The sequence below is a fragment of the Zea mays genome, chromosome 6 (assembly GCF_902167145.1).
Source record: "Zea mays cultivar B73 chromosome 6, Zm-B73-REFERENCE-NAM-5.0, whole genome shotgun sequence".
Taxonomy (NCBI): domain Eukaryota; kingdom Viridiplantae; phylum Streptophyta; class Magnoliopsida; order Poales; family Poaceae; genus Zea; species Zea mays.
Genome location: NC_050101.1, coordinates 17,770,571 through 17,778,073, shown reverse-complemented (window position 1 = coordinate 17,778,073; position 7,503 = coordinate 17,770,571).

The following is a 7,503-nucleotide window of genomic DNA, read 5'->3' as shown; positions in this document are numbered from 1 at the left end:
TCTATTTATTTTCTCTGGTTTTCGTGCTGACTGGACTGGGCCTCAAATCCAGAGAAACCCAGGGGTCTCGGGGTAAAAGTCTATAGACACAGCGCACAGTGCTCTGGACGGCGGGTTGATTCCTTTTAATTACAGGGTCTCTTTAGCAAAAGTTGAAGGCCGAAGGGGTACGGGGCGCTCTGGGCCGTCCGATTAGATCCGAACGATCCAGATTAACCCGGACCCGGTTACATACACTGCTACGCTGGCAACCGTTAGATCCCAGATCCACGGTCCACGGCGCACGATACCCTTTACTCCCTCTCGGCCACACGATTCACTTTCAACGCGCAGGATGCAATACGACGAAGGGGTATGCTAGGGTCTAATCTCGGCCGTTCAAGCGCCATCCGACGGCGCACGGTTATCGCCCCAACTGGGCAGACACGCGCGGCGGCGCCGCTCAGGCCGACGGCGGCGTTCTCACCGGAGATCGGCCATCCGGCGCGGCGGAGGTCCATTTCCTACCCCGACTAGTGCTACGCGAACAGGAGTACATAGCGAACTGATTGAGGTACATCATACCGGCGTTGAGGTAGGCCGTGACCACTGGCCACGGTACGGGCGGATCCGCGGCGAGGATTGTACTCCGGTGAGAAATTCACGTCGCCCTGGCGCCCGATCCCGCACGCTGAGGCCACGGTCGAGTCACACACCGCAGGGCGAAGCTCCCCGGTCCCAATCCGAGGCCCGAACGGCAGCACAAGCGGGGTTCCGCAGCGGCGGGCGAAGCTCTATCCTGGCGGCGGTGATTTTGTGCACTGCGGGATGAAAGAGTGGTCGGGGTTCCCGGCGATGGGGCGGGGTCTTTACTACTTGTAGCCGCGCGACCGTTACGCGGACTCCGAGGTCACCGGAGGGCTCCACACTCGAGTTGGCGCGGTCAGCGCGGCGAGGATCGCGCGAGCGTCGTTGCGAGGGAGAGAAGACGATGAGCACGCTCACTGACAAGTGGGGCTGCGTTGCAGCGAGACCGCAAGCCGTGCGCGAAGGGCGGCTGACGCGCGGGCCCCGCGTGTCGGCGCAGTGAATTGCCCAGTTGGGCCGCACAGGGGAAATCTCCAAGTGGGCCAAAAGCGACGAAGTCGGCCCAGGTAAGGCTTTTTCTTTTTCCCTTTTTATTTTGTGTTTTCTTTTCTTTTACTTTTGAATCTAAGTTTTGAATTTCAAATTTGTGATGAACTTGTACTCAAATTTTTCTCTAAGTATATAATTTGGATAAAGCATTGTGGAACAAATCTATCCATTTATAAGTTTTATTTCTTTGTATTACATAACATTTTTCTTTCTTTCTTTCCAAATTTTAGCATTTCTTTTAGGATTTAACTTCTCATTTGGATATTTAATATTTTTCTTGTCACAAAATGCACACAAAAATAAAAATATCCAGCATGATGCAACAATTTAGTGGCATATCCTTTTATTAATTGTTCTTGGTCATGGTGTTCTCATATGATGATGCATAAAGTTCAAACTCACATGAAGAGAAAATGTTTCTCTATTGATATTATTCCTAGCACTTACAAAGTAGGTGTTACAAATCCTACCCCCCTTAAAAATAATCTCGTCCTCGAGATTTAAGAAGAACTAGAGAAAAGGTGGGGAAAATCTATACGAAGCTCTTCTTCTCTTTCCCAAGTTGCTTCATCTTCACTGTGGTGACTCCATTGAACTTTACACATCTTTATTACCTTATTCCTTGTAACTCGAGTCAATGTATCCAAAATCTTGATGGGGTACTCCGTGTAAGTCAAATCACCTCGAACACTGAGCTCTTCCATTGGTAACTGTTCCTCAGGAACACGAAGACACTTCTTCAGTTGAGATACGTGGAACACATTATGCACATCCGATAGACTATCCGGTAGCTCGAGTTGGTATGCCATCTCCCCAACTCTTCTAAAGATCAAGAATGGTCCAATATAGCGAGGGGACAATTTTCCCTTGACTTTAAATCTCCTCATACCACGAAGTGGTGACACCTTGAGATACACATAATCTCCCTCTTCAAATTCCAGTGGTCTCCTTCTATTATCAGCATAACTCTTTTGCCTGGTTTGAGCCACTCTCAAATTTTCTCGAATTATACGAACTTGTTCTTCTGCTTCTTGAATCAATTCAGGTCCAAAGAACTGTCTCTCTCCAGTCTGGTCCCAATATAGAGGAGTCCTGCACTTCCTCCCATATAAAGCTTCAAAAGGTGACATCTTCAGACTGGCCTGATAACTATTATTATATGAGAATTCAGCATAAGGTAGACTCTTATCCCAACTTCCTCCATGCTGAAGGGCACATGCTCTCAACATATCTTCCAATACTTGATTAGTCCTTTCAGTCTGTCCATCAGTCTGAGGGTGATAAGCGGTACTGAAATTCAACTTTGTACTCATGTTCTCATGAAAGCTTCTCCAAAATCTTGAGGTAAACTGCGAACCTCGATCGGACACGATCTTCTTTGGTACTCCATGCAAACACACAATCCGGGCCATATATAACTCTGCTAGCTGAGAACCTTTATAAGTAGTCTTGACAGGAATAAAGTGAGCCACTTTAGTCAATCTATCCACAATCACCCATATAGCATCATATCCTTTCTGGGTGCGAGGCAATCCAGTAATGAAATCCATACCAATCTCTTCCCATTTCCACTCGGGTATCTTCAGTGGATGCAATAATCCAGCTGGCCTCTGGTGTTCAGCTTTAACTCTTTGACATACATCGCACATAGCCACATGTGCAGCTACATCTCTTTTCAATCCGTACCACCAATATTTCCGTTTCAAATCCTGATACATCTTGGTACTACCAGGATGAATAGAATAATCCGAGTCGTGGGCCACCTTTAAAATAGTCTCTCGAAGGCTTTTAATATCAGGAACACATATTCTGTCCTTGAACCATATAGTGCCTTGTTCATCTTCCGTGAATTCCAGAACTCGACCTTCAGTAATCAGATCCTTAATCTCTTTTATCTTATCATCACCAATTTGTCCCTTGCGGATCTCTTGCTCCAAAGTAGGTTCCACATCAATTGTAACTCCTTCAGTATGAGCAACTATCCCCAGGTTAAGTCTCCTGAAATCCTCAACAATCTCATCGGGTAGCTGGGCAACAACAGCTGAATGAACATGCTCCTTGCGACTCAAGGCATCTGCAACCAAGTTTGCCTTGCCCGGGTGATAGTGAATCTCCAAATCATAATCCTTAATAAGCTCCAACCAACGGCGTTGCCTAAGGTTGAGATCCTTCTGAGTGAATATATACTTCAAACTCTTATGATCCGTATATACTTGGCACTTGGTCCCCATGATGTAATGTCTCCAAATCTTAAGCGCATGCACAACAGCTGCCAATTCCAAGTCATGTGTAGGGTAGTTCAATTCATGTCTCCGCAACTGACGAGAAGCATAAGCAATCACGTGTCCTTCTTGCATGAGCACACATCCTAAGCCTTGGCCACATGCATCACAATAGATATCAAATCCTTTTTGTAAGTCTGGCATAACCAATACTGGTGGCGACATCAACCTCTTCTTCAATAGATCAAAGCTTTCTTGACACTTCTCGTCCCACTTAAATTCTTTTCCTTTCTCCAAAAGCGAAGTCATAGGCTTGGCAATCTTAGAAAATCCTTCAATAAATCTCCGATAATAGCCTGCTAATCCCAAGAAACTCCGAATCTCAGTAACCGTAGTGGGTACTCTCCACTCCATTATCTCCTTAACTTTAGCAGGATCCACTGCTATTCCTCCGTTAGAAATAATATGTCCAAGAAATGGCACCTCGCCAATCCAAAACTCGCACTTGCTGAATTTGGCATATAGTTGATTATCTCGTAGCTTCTGCAGCACCATCCTCAGATGTTCCTCGTGATCACTATCACTCTGAGAATAGATAAGAATATCGTCGATGAATACCACGACGAATCTGTCCAAATACTCCATAAACACCTTGTTCATTAAGTTCATAAAATAGGCTGGTGCGTTGGTTAATCCAAACGACATAACAGTAAACTCATATAATCCATATCTAGTCGAGAAAGCCGTCTTGGGAATATCCGATGGTCTAATCCTCATCTGATGGTATCCTGATCGGAGATCAATCTTCGAAAATACTCTAGCACCTCTCATTTGATCAAACAAATCCTCAATACGGGGCAACGGATACTTGTTCTTCACCGTAACATCATTAAGAGATCTATAATCCACACACATCCGTTGTGATCCATCCTTCTTCTGTACAAACAAGACCGGTGCTCCCCAAGGTGAGGAACTCGGACGAATGTACCCAGCCTCTTGTAACTCAGTTAACTGCTTCTTAAGTTCCTTCAACTCCTCTACGGACATTCTATATGGCCGTTTAGAAATAGGGGCGGTTCCAGGTAAGAGGTCAATAACAAACTCAACTTCTCTTTCAGGTGGCATTCCTGGTAACTCCTCTGGAAAGACATCCGGAAAATCTCTAACCACCCGGATATTGTCACCAACAAACTCCTCAGGCATGAAGAACATTGCACGCATAGATGAGGAGGTTACTGCAATGTTAACTTGAAACCTTTCTCCTTTAGTAGTAGTGAGTTCTACGGTACCTCTACCACATGCTATAACGGCCTTTGCCTTTCTTAGCCATGACATACCAAGAATCAAATCTATACTGCTTGACTCCAATATTATAGCAATAGCTCCAAATTCTCTACCCATAATGGTTAATGTCAATCTACGTGTCATTTGATTCGCCTCAACAGGCCCTTTAGGTGTAATTACTATCAGGTGTTTTCTCATATTTAGCAGTGGTATTTCATTTGTGTTGGCATATCTAGCAGACATGAATGAATGTGTAGCACCAGAATCAAATAATATGGTTGCAGGAATTGCATTAACATAAAACATACCAATTACGAGGTCCCCTCCATCTGGAGTAGCATCAACGCTGACTTGATTAACCTTGGCAATAGAATATCCCTTGCCGGTTCCTGGAGTTTGCTGCCTGTTCTGAATGGGAGTAGTAGCAATCCTCTGTGGGCAGACATTTGCATAATGACCAATCTTCCCACACTTGTAACATTGAGTGCCCGGACTCTGTCCTGAAAACTTCGTCGGGGTGCCAGTAGGGGTAGCCTGTCGAGGAGGTGGAGTCCTCAGTGGTGATTGCGGAACTGGGCGTGGTCCCCCGGGTCGAGTCGGTGTACCCTGTGGTGAACTGTAGCGAGGACGAACACTGCTGCTACCTTGTCCTTGAGATATGGCCTTCCTCTTCAAATCTCCCAGTTGAACACGCTTGTGTTCAATAGCCAGTGCCTTATCTAGCAGCCTCTGAAATGATGGAAATGTGTGTGCCACTAGAGCATACTGCAGGGGTCCATTAAGTCCTTCAATGAAATGCTCTTGCTTCCTCTCGTCTTCAGCAACTTCTTCAGGGGCATATCTGGATAACTGAATAAACCTGTCGCGGTACTCGCTGACTGACATACTTCCTTGCTTTAGCGACAGAAATTCCTTCTTCTTGATCTTAATCATACCAGCTGGAATATGATAGTTCCTGAATTGTGTACTGAACTCTGCCCAAGTAATAGTATCAGCAGCATCGTGGGCAGCAGTATAAGAATCCCACCAGTTAGCAGCAGGACCAATCAGACGTCCAGAAGCATATAAAACCTTCTCCCTGTCAGTGCATTGTGCAATAATCAGCATCTTCTCAATTGCTTTCAGCCAATCATCCGCGTCTAGTGGATCAGGTGAGCTGGCGAATGTAGGTGGCTTATGACTCATGAACTCTCTATGCTTGTCCCAGGGTGGAACTGGTGGTGGTGGTGGAGGCAGTGGTACTTGTTGCTGCTGTTGCTGTTGTTGCATTTGCTGTTGCAGCTGCTGTTGTTGCGCCCTCCTTTCCTGGCGTATCTCATCTCGCTCCTGGCGCAACTCCTGGCGTATATCCTCTCTTTCTTGACGCATCTCCTGGCGTTCTTGTTGCATCTGAGCACGCATATCAGCCATGGTATCTGCCATCTGCTGCATCACCGCCATCTGAGCAGCAACCAATGGATCAACTCCGCCTGGTGGAGGATTGGGAGGATTCATCCCAGCAGGTTGCGGCTGAGGTTGTCTTCGAGTGTGTTGATTAGGAGGCAAGTCAATTCCACCACCCCGCCTGGTATTGACCATCTGAGTTAGATACATATGGTAAGAAAATAATAGACAAGGCAGGTATTTACAAATCAGGTTACTTTGGGGGATTTATTAGCTAAGCAGATTAATATTTTACCTATCCTAGCTAATTCAATACCTTATGGTGGTACATACTAAGATGTCCATAGTTCAATCAATCAAAGAAGCAAATCAGGCATGTAGCATCAGCACAATCAAACAACATTTTTAAATAGAGAAAATAGTTTTAATTTGTCTTAGGTTCCCTATCTCTTAAAATGTCATAGGGGTAGGGATTCCAAGGTGTGAAATCCATCTTGTCTTAGAGTAGAAAAGGTAAGAATGATCAGAGTAGAACAGTAGAAGTTGAGACAGGATCAAGATAAGTGTAGAAAGAATCAGAGTAAGGTGAGTGTAGAATGAATCAGAATGAGATAAGTGGGTAAGGGTTTTGTCCATTTCTATCTAGGTTTCGTCCTACAGTCAACATTTCCTCTGATACCACTTCTGTAACACCCGGTTTTAAAGAACAAAGCCGGGTGCATCTCATACATGCGCCAAGAAGACAACATATATAATAACAGAGTGTATAGAGATAAATGTCATAAATCATCAGAGTATTTATTACATAGCGGAAGACTTATTACAAAATAAAGTAATAAAGATAAAACAAACTAAGGATCGTCGGCGCCAATGTCGACTGGGAAACGCCACCTAGATCAGATCGAACTCCTCAGTGTTAGGCAGCTCCTCCTGAACCACCTGATCATCTCCTGTGGGGGGGGGTGTGAGACAGCAAGGGTGAGCTCACACATGATCATAGCTCAACAAGTTGTGGGGAACCAGTGGACACAAACTCACAAAGGTGTGAGTTCATGTGATGTGTAAGGCTAATCAATGACAGGGGTTAAAGCTGAGCATTGCTTTTAAGTAGTTGGTCAAACTTTTATTAGCAATTACTAAGTGTAAGTAAATACCAAACCATAAGTAAAGTAATAGAACAAAATTAATAACAAACCCATGCAATGCAAATGACAAAATTGAATTTAAGTTCCATAATTTAAACATCAGAGAGTCCTGAGCTGCTCGTGACCGTGAGCTCGGCTAGTATACCAGTTTTACACTCTGCAGAGGTTGTACCCTTTACCCACAAGCCATGTTACCCATCTGCCAAGGGGTCATGAATCCCATATACCTCTACCTAGGAAGCACGGCAGGGCAACACTACGAGGCCTTTACAAAGTTCCACTAGCTTCCGAAAACCCGCTACAGTTTATGGGAAGATCCAGTAAAGGGTTCCTGGCTGATAGCCATCGCAGCA